General features: G+C 43.2%; 1 protein-coding gene and 1 long non-coding RNA gene across 4 annotated transcripts in view; one reads left to right on the top strand and one right to left on the bottom strand.

The window, feature by feature from the left end:
- LOC137194276 (tetratricopeptide repeat protein 28-like) overlaps window positions 1-16,029 on the bottom strand; it is a 168,406-nt gene that overhangs the window by 81,704 nt on the left and 70,673 nt on the right. The window lies entirely within an intron of this gene.
- LOC137172133 (uncharacterized) lies at window positions 7,211-9,702 on the top strand. The gene is made up of 3 exons (XR_010924895.1): window positions 7,211-8,223; window positions 9,188-9,390; window positions 9,497-9,702. It is a non-coding gene; the product is annotated as an uncharacterized lncRNA (long non-coding RNA).

The following is a 16,029-nucleotide window of genomic DNA, read 5'->3' as shown; positions in this document are numbered from 1 at the left end:
AAGACATGACGTGATAAATGGCGAAAAGGCACTGACCCCCCCTCTATAGCAGGGGTGTATGAATTACCTATCAGGCTACCCAGGGAGTGATGACCCAAGTCGATGTAGCCAACCCCACCACCATCATTTACTGAGCCACTAGCCCCTGTTTGAGACCCTGCTATAAGTTACACACACACGCACACACCCACTGGACCATTTAAGGAGGACTCACTCTCATAACTTATCATTAGATGGCACTGTGTGTGAGTGATGTTCTATTACTCCACTACAATACAGATATTGGAGCATGTTATATCATGCTTACTGTGGTAATTATAAAAAATGAGCTGAAGGTCCCCTGCTATCACATCAGCTTCATTTAATACTGTGTTTACCTGCAGTTTGTGAGACCGTATTAGTCTTGTCAGCACACAACAAGAGCACACGGTTTCATTTTTTTCTTATACTCTATTTTCTGCAAAATGTTACTGCTCTCTGTGCTGGGAAATATGTTACTACATATTTCCTAATTATTTCCTAACACAATCCTCCCTGCATCATTTATCATGTTGTGGCATTAAGATAACATCCTGCACTAAGCCATCTTCTAGCAGTACTCAATGAATAAACTTCCTAATATCAGCTGGTGATTGCTCATTATGCTGGCCTATCATGCTGGGCCTCTTTTAAAAGTGTTTTCTCTCTTGGGTAAAAAAAAAAAAAAAAAAACTCCACACACTACTATGCTTTTCCTGTGCTGCTGGATTAAGCATCCTGTTTTAAACATTTTTCTGCTGCTCTTTTCCCCAGAGCCTGTGGAGATGAAGAGCGCTTTGGAGTGTTCTGAGAGAATTTCATTCAACCTGTAGTGCTTCATGTTCCCCCAAGGGAGTTTCCTTTCCTCTGTCAGGGGTCTGAAAGCTAAACAACCCTGAGGAGAAGGCCAGGCAACCACTCATTTACTGTACAAACATGGTAAGCACAGACATGGTGGAGCGGCAGCCTGTTTACAAGCCTAACCAAGCAGATAGATCAGTCCTGATCACTCTCAGAAAGAGAGGGTCTCAGTGATGAGGTCATACACAGAATGTTCATACTTAGTAATGATTACAGTATACAGAAGAGACACTTGAACTTAAAGTCATGCAGATAAAAAAAATGAACTTTTCTCCACTCAACGGCGGTATATGTGTAATATTTTTTCCTGGTGGCCTCTCATTGGTAGACACTGCACACCAAAAATAACTGGATCTGGGGTGGAAATTTTTATGCACAAGAAATGTTGCCAGATTGGGCAATTTTCTATTCAATACCATTTACCCCCTGAAAGCAGGCAAAACATACACAGATTGTTGTGTTACTGTGGTAATAATTGTTAAGTGAAAGCAGTTGCTAAGTGGCCACCAAAAGGTACTTTTCTTAACCCCCAACATTCCTGTATATTCCAGTAAAATTAGCCTATAACTGTTATCGCAGGCATACCCAAAGTAAACTGTAAACTGTTCTCGAACCATTTGGAGTACATGCATGGTTTTGGTCTCTTTGAAAGGTAACACTCTAAAGGTTTTTCAGAAACAGTCAGAATCATTGTAAGTGCTACTGGCATTGAGTAATAGAAGTATGAACACAATTAAGTCGAAGGCTTTTATTTCTGCCTGAATTTTTTTGCAATTAGATGCCTGCAGATGACCCGAAAATGAATATTTTACACGTTTTTCTAAGGATATGTCAAGCCATTTTATAAAAAAGGCCATTTGGAGACTCCAAAGGACCCCTGCTCCAGACTGAAGCATAAATATATATAGTGCTTTTTTCCTTCTTGAAACTAAACGTTCTGCATATAGAAGAGTTAACACAAATACTATGATGGAAAAGCAGTTTACATAAAAACAACACAAACTGTTTAAATTTATATAATTTCCTTGTGGTTTTATAGAACCCATTAAAACTGCATATGGTCATTTTTGGAATTTAATTGGCTATACGAAGTGCCAGTCGTCGCGCACAATATGTTCCAATTGGCTTGGTCTTTACACAAAAGAAGAGGGGCAGGCACTTCCTTTCAATGTGGACTCTCGTTGGCTATTGTAGGCTGTGGACAGGACACAGAAGCTCCTAATGGGTCAACTGAAGTGTCAATTGAAAGAGTGCAGTCACCATTTTGATACTGTGCTATCGCTAATGTTTACTTGCTAACTAGAGTTATGACAGAGACTACTTGGAAAATTAGGCACCTTTGCTGGCTAATTTGAAATGATACAACAGCGGCTCATGGGTATTTATTGATGTAATAATATGTTTTGGAACATCTTTTGCTGGATTGGATCAAATGGACCTTTTTCAATGTTTTATGGCTCAGCAGAGTAATATGAAGCTTCATAGGTGAGTTGCATAAATTTTGGAATTGTTTGTTTGTTTGTTGGTGGTCTGACAGAGGCATTGATTGTACCTGCTGTTGTGATTGTATCTTGATGGTTTTTAATGGTGGTTCTTAATGGTTAACACCAATCGAATCACAAGAATCTTAGCTTTCCAAAGATATGTCGCATGAGTACCCACGTAAACACAGGAGTTGTTTACATAGCATAGTTAGTGTGTTCAACAGTCCAACAGCCCTGTTAAGAGAAACTGCTAGCCTAGCTGCTAGCCACCAGCAGCTAGCTCACTGCTACACTGCACGGTGCATGCACAGCCAAAATACACAGAGCTAGCTAGGGCCACAACAATACCTAGTGGAAAAGTCATGCCACGCCACCGCTCTGACCACTGCCTTCAAACTAAAAGTAACAAACCCACCATCAATGGTAAAAAAAAATAATCAAAACTTCACAGCTGCTGAAATCCTCTCAAGTAAATACAAAAACAAACAAAATGTGTTACCTCAACAATCTATGTAACTCGTGTGAATGTGTTATGACTGTGTGTGTGTGGTGAGTGCTTGTGTCTGTGTGTGCATGTGTTCCCCTTCTATCACTGAGTTGTCTTATTAAACCCGTTGCCTGGAGAGACGAGAGTAATTACTCAGTCCCTCACAACACCTTCAGGACTTTGGGCCAGATTCGATGTGCTGCTCCAAATGTCACAAACCTTAGCTGGCAATTAAACAGCACTCTCCCTCAGTGACCGTTTTAATGGGCTTCCTCTACTAAAAAGCTGCAAGGTATTCTCATAATACAACTTACAAAAAGAGTATTATGTTTCTATAGAGCATAATTAATATAATTTGCGGATATTCTCAAGTTATTATGCCCAATTAGAGTGTCATGATGTCTTTGTATTGCATTCATGACTATGAAAACATTCACCAGGAGATACCCGAATTTATCTTCTTCTTGATTGACATTTGAAGGCTGCAGCACAATTTGTTGATACAAGATTGGATTAGATTTTGTGTCATGCATCTTTAGTCTCATCTAATTTATGTCCTCAAGTAAAGCCTGTAAGCACAAAATTATGTTTCATCTTTAAAAGGTCTTAGATTTCAAAGCTTTCATCAAGCTTTCATTTGTAATGATTTTAGTGGGTTAATATATCAATTAGGACATTGCTTAAAATTTGCATCCCTACTTTGCATACTCATTCTGTTTGTCACACGTGTGATAATTGCCTACAACGAATCAAAACACCAGGTCAGAGAGCAGCCACACTTAATGCATACACCAGCCAGAGCAAAGCTTGACACCACTCTCCTGTCAAGGCTTATTCATTGAGACCGAGTCACATCCACTGCTCTCTATCGAGTGTGTTCACCCCAGTGTCACTCTGCAATGCGTAAATTCCAATTAATAGACCAGTATCTATGCATGCGTGTCACAATGGCAGCTGCCTTACCCCCTCCTTCTTCCTGGGCACAGCTACAACGGGTGCTCAGTGTTTATGTCACCTCTTAATTGCATTTTTCCCCCATGGTAGAGGTATGGCTTTGTGCAGACGCCCCGAGGAAGAAAAAGAAGGTCAGGCTGCCAATTTGGAGCTGGCAGGTCGAGAGTAGCGGCAGCACTTAGTTTCGCTTGAGAAGAGAATGGAGGGCTGCTGCTCATCTATGGAAACCAGGACAAACAAAAGAGATAAGTGAAGGGGAAAGGAAGACAAATCCCCCTCCTCTCTTTGCTGTCTTGACTCTCTGGGAGACTGACACTAGGCTTAGAGAGAAGCCCTGCGTTGCACAGCTCCCTGTGATTGAACAGGGACAATGTGGAACAGGAGGGACATTTTAATGTTCTGTACCAATGAGAATATGCAAAGCAAATACACCTGAACATCACTAATATCCATTTACTTAAAGTGTTTGTCAGAGAGGACTGCTATGTTGTTTTGCCAATAAGCTGTCAGAGCTCTGACCTTTTATTCATTTAAATAAAATTTAAAGGCAATGTTGATACTAAGAGAGCGGTGCAGAATATAAATTTATGACCCTGACTTATCTGTAAATTTGAAACACGATTGGGGAAGAGCTAGACCTTAAAGACTTTCAAAGTCACTCAAAGAAACCAACAAAAGAAATGTCATGAATGTCATGTTGCCCTGTGGCATTTTATCTGCCCCTGGTGATTAATGCCTCGGTGCTGTTCAATACAGAAATGTTAAGCAACATTAAATAGATGGTTTGCAGTGTAAGGAAAGTCCAGAAAATTCAAAAGTTAGAAGAGGTTTTAAATCAACTAAAATAAAGTATAAGCACTCTGGGCATTGCCCCTCGTTGTTAAGGGTAAAGAAAGCGCCACATTCATAAAAGACTCTACTGCAAGCAAAAAGAAATACAATGCTTATGCTGCCTTAATAACAAATGGCCTTTCAGCAAAGTTAAGAAATGTGTGCCCCAGTTGCTACTATGCCTTCTCTGACTTGAACAGATATGGTTTGACAAAGAGCCAGTGAACCCTGGACTTTTCGTTTCTTCCCACTTTTGAATAATTTCCATTAAACCATCTCAGTGTGGCAGTAAGGGAGGTGAGGGAGAGGGGAGGAAAGAGAGAGAGAGAGAGAGAGAGAGAGAGAGGGTGAGAGAGAATGAAAGGATAAGGGGGCAAAGGTAGTTAAGAGGCAGCCGGTTTGGGACCGCATACACACAAAAGAGAGGATGAGATTAAGCCAATAGTATATCTTTCACCACTGCACTCTGTTTGAGCCTTGCTGAAAGCAGTACCTAAAAAAAAACTATGAAAAAAGAAAGAAAATAATTTGCTTGTGACGACAGATCAGCTCCAATGAAACTACATTTTGCAACATGAAAAGAAAATGTATCTCTTTGACCAGGCCTCTATAGCGGGGGTGACTGGCACTCTAAAGGACCATGGCTATTTAAAAAAGCGGGCAGTATAATCTCTATAGATCCCCCTATTTGCATTCCAGTGTGTCTGGGTCAGACCGTCAGTCTGTCTCTCTCTCGCTGTCTTTCGGTCACAATGCAGAGTGTCACTGCACTAAGTCAGGAGGACATGGCAGCTCTGGTCAGGAGTTCATCATGGGTCAACAACTGGGTCCCACCCAAGGGGACGCCAGCTACTGTTTATGGAAAGGGATCTCTTCTATAGGCAGTCAGCCATGAAGGTCTGGTCTTATTAATGCAAATATATCTGCATTACACAGGGTGGACGTGGTAGACTAATTGCCAACTGATACATTTATATCATCATATTTCTTGTCTCAGGGTATAAAGTGATACATCACGTTCAGTAGAGAACAAGAGTGAAAGATGTATGAGGGAGGAGGCAGGTGAAAGGGAGAGGGAGTTAGGTCACCCATCAAAAGCACACCCATCACTCCAATGGTGACCCATTTGACACACACACACACACACACACACACAGGCACAGTTATACAACAGCAGATGCTGTCACACAGTTTCTGCAGCTGTCTATGCCCTTCATTCATGAACCAAGATTCACTGAAACCAGACAAACAAAAGTGAGAGGTTTCTGACACCCTGGTCAATTAGAGAGGTATATTTATCACAGTCTCCAGACAAACGTCACACAGAAAGGCTCAATCCGAGTGCTCCACCATGACTACTATCTCCTAGCAGCAGATGTGAATATTGGTATTACAGGCTAGTTATCCTCAAACAGCTCAATCCAAAAAAAAAAAAAAACCTTGTCCGCCCATGACCCAAGCCACTCTCATGACCCAGCACAGCAAAGGACACGGCCATTACTGTGAATCACCCTAAACACTTGGCTTTCAACTGGGCTGAAAACTGGAGGAGCCTTTGAACATCATGCCGCATGCTGAAAGAGAGCCTCAGAGCTGGCCCTGGGGGACCCCGAGGCTCGGCCTAACTCTCTCATGTTTTTCAATACACAACCATTGACACAAATGAAAAGAAAATAAATTTTGAGGGAAGAAAAACGATTGGGGGGAGGAAAAGGATGTGGCAGTAAAGGGGCCAGAGATTTCAATGCCCCAAAGGACCTAAGGAAGACATCTGAGGTAATTTCTCCACAGATATAAAAGTTATTAACACAAAATGAATAAATGTCTTTTCCTGCCTCGCTCTCTTAAGGTCTCCCTCCTCCCATGTAGCATTTCTTTCCTTCTGGGAGTGAATCCCTTTCAAAAGTGCTGGTTTTGATGATGCTGACTCTTCTTGGTCTCTGAGGAGCAATTACAGCTGCCCTGTCAAATACCACAACGCTCCGAAGGACCAGTTTACCGCCTGAGGGGCCCTCTCATACCCCTTGAAACCCCAATTTCGACCCCTGTGAAAGTTGGCACACACCAACCCTTGAACTCTAATGAACACAACCCAAGACAAGAAGAGGACAATAATGAAAATAGCATCCTTGTCAACAGTGGGATCCACCTCTATACCTCAACCTATCAACCCCCAACCCCCCAAAACCCCTACAGGCATACATTTCAAAGACAACCTCCATCTATTTTTTAACTCCCTGGTGGACAAATCCTTATTAGTGCAGGGAATCCAATTCTCTTCTAAGGCAGGCCTTGAGGTCCCCAGTAGCCCACCCACATCTGAAGAAGAGGTTGCCATCAGTGATGACTCTATTCAATCAGCACCATGGCCAGGAGGTGAGAGAGCACAGCAGGCTGGACAGGGGGGTACCTAAACGCTCCTCATCATCACCTCTGCGTGTGTTTTTGTAGGTGTGATCATCTGGATGGCCCTCAACCTTAATTAATCACCTCCTGAGGTCAGAGTGGCACAACAGCAAAGGGCCAACACTCGGCCCTCCTCCCGCCTCAGTTCCCCAAAGGAGGTGAGAGGTGACAAATGTAAAGCAGCACAGTCTGGACACTAATGATAGTGTAAGCAGGTGGAAGGCTCCGAGAACTGAACTCTCAGCCAATTAGATACACCCACAGAGAAGATTGCAATATAAAACTCCATTGCATGAATATCACATCATCGTTGCCTGCTGTTATTAGGTGTGATTGGCATGTGGGCCATCACCTGCCTAGCTCAGTTTGGCTGCATTCACACCAAATCCAGCAATCCAGCACTACAACATAGGGGGCTACAATGGTGGGTCATGTTTAAGGTACCATTGAGACAATGAAATATAGTCCAGGAAGTCGAGTTGGAGTTACAGATTAATGCTTTTAAGGACTTATCTCTTAACTATCAAGAGGTAAACAGCATGTATGTGATTGGCCACCACAGCATGATGTCAGGTTGCGTTTCAGCAAAAGTTGAGTCCAGTTCAACTTCTTGCCAAACAGCCACTGTGTTTTTTTGCTAATCCCTATGCAGTCCCCCCTCCCCAACCTAAATGCACCCATTCAAAGGAAAGGGAGCACTGCTGTTTTTCACGCATTGCTGAATTTGGTGTGAATGCAGCCTTTGTGTGAAAGGCTGCTGATAACACATAGCTGTTATAGCATCCTTCCAAAGGTGATATCGCATACTCTTTTTTTTTTTTTTTCCCCAGCACGGCAGTGATGGAGCTAATTATCAGGGCTGAAGGAAGACCAGGCAGGATAATGTAAATGTCAGTGGCATGAGCCAGAGAGAGAGGCTGTGAGCTCCCGTCAGAACGGCTTTGAATCTTGCTTCAGTGATCAAAGGCTGGCAGAGTGTGGAGCACCGAGCCAGGCCCTGTTAAATGAAGGTTATATTATTTCATACATTGAGAAAGCTAAAACATTTATACCAACGTCATCTATAATAATGATTTTTTTTGTCCAGTTTCAGCAGCTTTAGACTCCACCCATAATTGGAGCCTTATACCAATGTATCAAGCCCCAAATAGAAAAATAATAAAGCCAAACAGAGATTTACAGGTAAGATCATTTAAAATGCCATATACTATAAGCACCATAGAAGAGTAATGTCTGTGCAGTTATTATCCCCCCATTATTTTTCTATATAAATTAATAAACAATCCTACTCAGTGTCTTTAAACAAGCCAAACCCATTCTTAATGGCGACCTAATGCCTTTTTAATTGCATGCCTTGCAATTCACTCACCACATCACTGCACTTAAATGTTTCTGGCCTTGGCAGCACAGCTCTTCATAGCAACATGTAGCTAGCTGACACACACAATGCAGTAGACCCTCCTCCCACAGTGATGGAGAACCCATGTGTCTGTTTTCTGTTTCTGTTTTTCGCGGATTATCTGGGAGAATATAGAGACCAAGAGTAGATTTATAAAGTGTGCATGTGGGGGGTGAGTAAATGTAGCCCCTGTGCTGTGTGTTTCAATCAGATTGAGCGGGTGCAAGCGCAGCACATTATTCTTCCCCTGCTCTGCATAGCGCTGTGCTAGGCTATGTCCTCCTGCTGTATTAGTGTGATGTATGACCCAAACGCTGTGCTGCGCCACACCACACCGCACACACTCCTACCACACTGCTCCAAACACCCTCTGCGGCTTTTTCATTCCACCTGTCAAACAGTTATTCATCTCCCCCTCTCTCCCCTCTCTCAGTCCCTCCCTCCCTCACACTTGTTTTATCTTTTCACCCACCCCTACATCTCTCTGCCTTATTGTATCCATCACTTTACTTTGTCTTCATGAGTATTTCTATGGCTTCGTTTTCCTCAAAAAGAGCACCATATTGCACATAGCTTACTGTGGATGTTATACATGCATCAATTCCTATATTCTAGCTGCATCAATGTCAGCCAAGACTTTGGATGCATCCAGAGAATTACTGCTAGAAGTGAAGTGAGTGGCAGAGATGTGCAATTCAGACGGGATCAAAGCACCAAAGGTGTTTGACACATTTGTCCACTTTGCAGGGCTGCTCTGACAGCGAGTGACGACTCTTTCCATCAGTGGCACTGGAGTGTATGACAAGCAGTCAAAGAAATGGGAGAGAAAGTGCCTCCTAAATTCCACAGTAAATAACAAGTGTATCTGAACGACACAACTTGTCAGTTCAATGCCTGTGTGCTTAAGAGAACTGAGGCTTGCTAAGAGGAGGAGGGAACGAGGTGCAAAGGTTAGAAATGTAATCTGAGAAAGACAATTACCGTCACTTATGGTGTCTTTTGTGAAGCAGGTCTGTTTTTATCAGAGACGCTAATTTATCTCAATGGTATTTACAGAGGACCAAGAGGATGGTGCTGCGGGAGGGAGAAACAGAGAGAAAAGGCTGTCAAACCAATTCCCACCAACCCCCGCTTCCTTCATTATCTCTGGCTGTTGGCTACAGAAATACTTAATAAGGTGGCTGGTTGTATGCTATTGCTTTGTGTGCCTGCTTTGTTCTTTTTATGTATATATTCTTTATCATTAAAACACAAAACGATGAGAGGTGATGGCTGTTTTCATACTTGAGACGAGTGAATGAAAAAAAAAAAAGCGGATACTAATGCAGACTTCTATCCATGTCTGCGTGAAAAATACATACAGCCCATGTGAAAGATTTATGTCCCGCATTATAAATTCCTTCATAAGACAATACGAGCATAATTGCCTCATTACTTGAATGGTAGTATCACTGGTTCAAAAGACACTTTCCATGTTACAAAGACGGAGTGCCAAAAGTATTTCCCTCCAAACTGTACTAAAACTGCAGCAGTCAGATATCCCGCTGAGCAGCTTTGATCATGTTTGTGTTTGTGCGGAGGAAGGTGCTTTGGATATCCACTGAGTGACGGCCCAGACCTCTCTCCTGAACTACCCTCGACTCAGCACAGACAAAGCTGGAGCACCGGCGCAGCGTTGCAATAGGACGAGCCGGGCCACACTCTTAATCACACCGTGGAACTGATTCAATTCATTTGGCCCGGGAGCAGATATGGAGCCATTACGTCCTTATTAACAGAGTGCGGAGGTGGAGCCACACCTGAATGCTCTGGAAATGGGCAGAGCACTCAACTGATTCCACTGCAGGAGGGACGCTGAGGAGGGAGGGAGGGAGAACTGCTATTTAAAGACGTGGGGGCTAAATTTGATTAATCCATAAACTGATTTACAACGTCTGATAATGTGCTGGTAACACATCCACACAGGGACTGCTATGATTATATCAGTTATGGTTCATGGACATCTAAGATAAGGTTAAGCTTGGGGCTCAGAAGAGGGAAGGGGCGTAATTGAGTTAGCATTAGGGCAATACCATGCTATGATTTTTACCAAGGTATATAAAGTGTGACATGTAGCTTGAGGACGCCTGGCATTGAACAGTTAGCCCATGACCTGATTTTTTTATTATCTAAACCATGCTGGAAGTCTAGTTATCATTTAATTAGCAAAAAACTGACTGTGTAGTATGCTCCTCTAATTTGATGTTTTTCCTCTAGCATCTACAGTATTTTGATGTTTAACACAGTGAGATAATACAACTTTTCTTGATTTAGTAACTGCTAGTTCCTTTGACCACTGCTGGGCATATTTCTCAATATTTTACTATTTTTCTTTCCAGAAAGTTAAATCCACATGAGAGACCAACATTACATGCAAGGTTCCTTAATTTCCTCTTTTTGTGTTTAAAAATCCTTATCAGTGCTGTTTAATACAACTTCTAACGTAGTCTCCTTTCCTCATTTGGCACTGGACTACTTCACAGCTTTTCAGGATCTTCCATGTGCTTTTAATCAAAAGGCCAAAAAGTAACAATCACAGAAAATCAAAAGTCCTGATATCAAACTGCCAGTGTCACAACACAACTGCTCCTTCCACAGAAAGGAAAACATGGACCGCATATAGTAACAGTCAAAAGTCTGGACACACTTGAATGAGAATGTGTGTCCATATTTTGAACCGGTACTGTATATTGAGTGACCGCTATAAATAAGACAAGCAGAGAAAAAGTGTCAGCAGACGGATGGAGCACAAAGTGCCAGCTGATCTAGGTGCTCCATCAGGGAACTATACACACATCTCAAAGAGGAGAAGAAGCAGGAAGCCACTCCTTCACTTGGTGGCCAAAGATGGATCGCCAGGATGGTATTTCCGGAATGTTTAACCAAAGCCTTGCGAGGCTCGAGGGATGCTGAAATTATACACCCCCGCTCACAGGCCGTGCAAGTCTGCGAGTGTTACTCACAGCTTAGAAGAGTGCAATTTATGCATCTGTTTACTAACACAAGCACTTTGTTCTAAATCCCAGGAGAGTCACGTTCCTCCACCAAGTCAGTTTCAATTCTCCATCAAGGTAAATACTGTGTGAAAGTGTTCCCACACACTGGCACAGTATGATGGAAGCTGGTTTGAGTTTTCCAGACTGATCAAAGAGAGAGAGAGTTTGAGAGCGGAGTCTCTTCTGTTCCTTCCACTCACATGATGTACGGGGCTTCACGGTTCAGGGCGCTCCGCATGCTGACGTCAAGAGAAGCCTCGACACATGGAGCGGGGGACTCATAAAAAAACAACACGCGTTACGTCAACGACTACAAAGCATACGCACACTCTGAGACACACACATGTTTACCTGACTGCGGCCGCAACAACGCGAAACCAAGGAAGTTCTACGTTTTTAGATGTACGCAAGTCCAAAAGTATTCCTGTTAACTTTCAAACATGTTTTTTTAAATCTCTTTTCAAACGAGGGACTGAAGAGAACAAGCTTACATGTTCAGCTAAGGTCTGTGGGAGCAACTATTAATTACATGTTGTGAGATAAAAAAGAGAGAACAAAGAGAACAAAAATACATCTTTGAGAGTGAAAGGCAGCTACCCCACCAGCATCACCACCCACCGCCCCCTCAGGCCTCCCTCTCAGACACATGTGTCATTAGCCATCCTTTCTCTCAGGCTTGATTGATGTTCCCTCTCCTAACACAGCCATGCGTCACTAATCATTTCATATGAGACTACACGCAAAAGTGGGAAAATTGACTAACCATTAAGAAACCATTTATTGCCAAAGGACGGCATTAACTGGCTGACATTGACTGGTTCTTTCATTTAAAGTTGGCTCTCATCAATGGCCACGGAACAGTAAGAGTGTTAACATGTAGCGATTGTTTAGCAGAGGACTATAGAAATATCTCAATCTATTTCACTCGGGATGCTTCTTGTCTGCTACAGTTGTCTTTTTTTACTGCGGCGGAGGCTTTTCAGGTGGTTGACCCATATCGGCGGCAACACTGCTGATGAATGCGTTTTTCTCCCCGTTTTTTGTCGTTCGTACTATTCAGTGTTTGGTCAACTGGCGGGCATAATGCGAACTCGCTAAGACAGTGCGCTCGCTTTCCAGAGAAGTTGCTGAATGTGTGTGAGAACGATAAGCTCAGACTAGGGGAATCCTGGGAAGGCTACGAGGCATTTTGTGAGTAATCTGACCCAGAGGGCAGGCTTAGGCCGAGCCATGTAGTAAAGGACAATGAACCAGAGCAGTGGAGAAACTCATACACAGCGGCTTCCCCCCCCAAATGACTTTAGACACGCTTCCGTCCGCAGAAACAGATTATTGCTGTTTATCCCCTTTTCATTCGGAATTTTTACATGTGTGAATTGGAGTCTTTGGCCTGATAATGGCAGTTCTCCACACCTCCCTCTCAGCTATCGGCGGTCCAGGCGCTCCAATGTGTACTTTTAAAAAAAAAAAATCAATTGCTACAGCTGTGAGATGAGAGTGTAATACTGAATACATTTTGTGTTTCCCCCTCTAATCTTCTCCCTCAACATGTCAGACAAATTGTGCTGCCTCTGCCAAATCTAATATAACTGGGCCCCCTTCTCCCCACAATGTGCGCATATATACACACACACATACACACACAAACAAGCCCAACACACACACACACACATACTGTTAGAGCAGGACAGACTGGAAATGGTGAGAGATGGAGATTGACAATGCGGTGAGTGGTAATCACAGCCAGGAGAGGATCAAATATGTATGAAAATACCGTGTTATAGGGAGAAAAAAAAAAAAGCGTATTCTTCCCACCCTGGAGGATAGACCACGCATTTAATCTGTATGCTGTCTGTCCCGGGGCCTCTGTGTTTCTGCTCTTCAAACTCATTCACCCGGACCTGGATTATTTGTGTTTTTGTATTGAAAGATAACAACTGCCCACAATTCATTCAGGATTCAAGCATTCAAAGCCCCGTCTCCCTTGTGTCATGGTTAACTCCCCTCTGCCACTTCCTCATCACATTTCCCATCCAGTTGCTTATCGCATCTCCCTTTCAAACGCCTGTACTTCCCCTTTTTCAGCAAAACTGCAATTCCAACACTCTGGGGTAATTTATGCAGTGATTTATCCCACCACATCTCATGACCACCTGTCATGCAGAGATAGCATTCTCGGTACTATTAAGCCAGTGCAATTACCAGACAGGGGGTCTCTGGTTCAGTCAGCATCTTAACACCTAGCAAACTCCCACTCTCTGACTGTGGAAGCTGATATTATAAGCATGTCTGCCACAGTCCCAGACTACTGGTATAGGAGCTCTGCGTCTGAAATGTACGGACGTAGATGTGGAGCTCGAGTGTCTCAGACAGGATCAGGGAGAAAAGGGAACGACGTTGAGGAAAATGAGCCATCATCAAAGCATGTGTGAAGGCTGCCTGTGCTGCAGACGGCCCTGGAACGGCAGAGTGTCGCCGTCTTTCTAATGACAGCCAATTTAATTGAAAATCCACTTCTTTGTCTGAGAGCAAACAATCCAGTGTAGAGGGGCTGGGGCACTATTCCCTGGCTCAGTAGTTAACAGTGAAATACCAGAGGGAGAAGGAGAAGAGAGGGAAAGACGGAGTGAAAGAGGGGAGGAAAGAGAAATAGAGCAGGAAGAATCAAAAGAATACAAAGAGAGGGGGAAAGTAATAAAAGAGGGCACAGATATGGATGGAGGAAGGGGGAATTACAGATTGGACCGAGATAAAGAAGCAAAGCGATGTGAGGGTGGGAGAGAGAAGAGGTGGAGATATAGAGGGAGAGAGTGAAGAAAAGGGGGAGGGGAAGGCGAGCGGGGTAAAATCCAAGCTCAGCAGTCTTCCTCAGGCTCAATTTCCAGGACATGATTAGTTTGGAGTGATGACATGTAATGGGTGCAATAAAAAAAAAAAAAAAAGAAAAAAAAAAAAGAAGAAGAAGCTGCCTCTCCGACTCTCCCTCCCTAACTCTCTTGTTCTCTCAAAGAATCATTCTTCCCAAAATAGAAGCCCGCACTAAAGCTTAAGAACTCTGGGGACTAGTAGCCTTCATCTCTCCTTTTGTTCCACAACTGCCACGCTTGTAAACCACCACTAAAACAACCCACTAAGTATCTGTCAGTATCTCTGTGTCTTAAACTGCAAAGCACCCTTGGGTAGCTCTAGCCAAGTTGCTATCACTTCTTAATTCTTAACTCCAGAAATGCTCCTTAAAAAAAAAAAAAAAAAAAAAAAAAAAAAAAAGAATCCTCGCTGTCTGCTTTTGGCAGGAAACGATGGCCACTTATTTTCACCCTGCACAGTCATGCGGCTGTTGGTGGCACCAGCCAGGCAACTACGTCATGCCTCCCGTTTGCTCTTTTCTACTAGAATAGCTTGTTATTATTGATTTGTACAGATCCTGATGAGCAATAATAATCACAGTAGTCTGGCTTGCCTGACCTCTCCAAGACTACTTTGTTAGCATTTAGACAATAATAGAAGCTGTTATTGTAAAGGGCAGGTTTTACAGCCATCATACATATGATAACACAGATAGGGATTTGCATATACAACAAAGATACAAATATTTTTTTTTTTTAAAAAAGGGGAAAAATAGTGCTGTCACAACTTTCGTAAGAGTCGTACATCAGTAATGGTTCAAAATGTCGTCTTAAAAGCGTGCTGTATCGACTTTCAAAGGAAGAATGCAGAGAGGAATAGATATCTGAGAAACATGGGGGGAAAAAAGAAAGATTTGGCCCTTTCTGCAGGGATTGTGATGGTTGGTTGACACAAACACAAGCCTCGCCTAGCAAAACACTGCAACCAACCCCCTGCGGAGAGCTTGGGACTGTGATAACCAAGCAAGAGAACGGAGAACAAAGGGAAATGAAAAAGCATGAATATATCAGAAAGAAAGCTAATTGACTCCAAAACACTTGTGAGGGGTTTCGGGTTCATGAGCTCCCCTCGCATGCCCTCCCTCCTCTCACTCTGCCTGCTTTCCTCAACGTATAACCTCCTACTTGTCTTCTCCTTTTATGCTCTAGTCAGTCCCTTTCTTCACCTGTGCAGTGTTATATCACAATTCAACGTCCAGTTTCTGCTGCCTTCTACCTTTACGCGAACACTTAGTGACAGACAGCTACTGAGCCCGGTGTTGCCGCTTCACCCACCTGTGCTCTTCATCCCCTTAACCTTAGACAGACTGGACTCTGGCCCCACCCAGACCCCCTGCTGCTGCTGCAGAGTCCCAGACAGGGTGTCCTGGCCTGGCTCTACCCCAGTGAGCAACAACCTGGTCTCAGCCCTGCACACCAGATTGACTCCGTCTGTGTTAACACCCCAGTGGCTAATGCAAATACAGTCCATCTGCTAATTCTAATCCATCTACCCTCAACTAATGTACCAACACAGACATACACACGCACATACATGTGCTGTACATGTAGCATAAACACAGTTCTGAGGGATGAGATCACATCCTATCTGACAGAGCACAATACTGTTAATGTGATTAATTGATACCATCGCTATTGTTGTAAAGCC

Source organism: Thunnus thynnus, chromosome 2 (genome assembly GCF_963924715.1).
Source record: "Thunnus thynnus chromosome 2, fThuThy2.1, whole genome shotgun sequence".
Lineage (NCBI taxonomy): Eukaryota > Metazoa > Chordata > Actinopteri > Scombriformes > Scombridae > Thunnus > Thunnus thynnus.
This window is presented reverse-complemented; position numbering and strand designations above follow the sequence as displayed.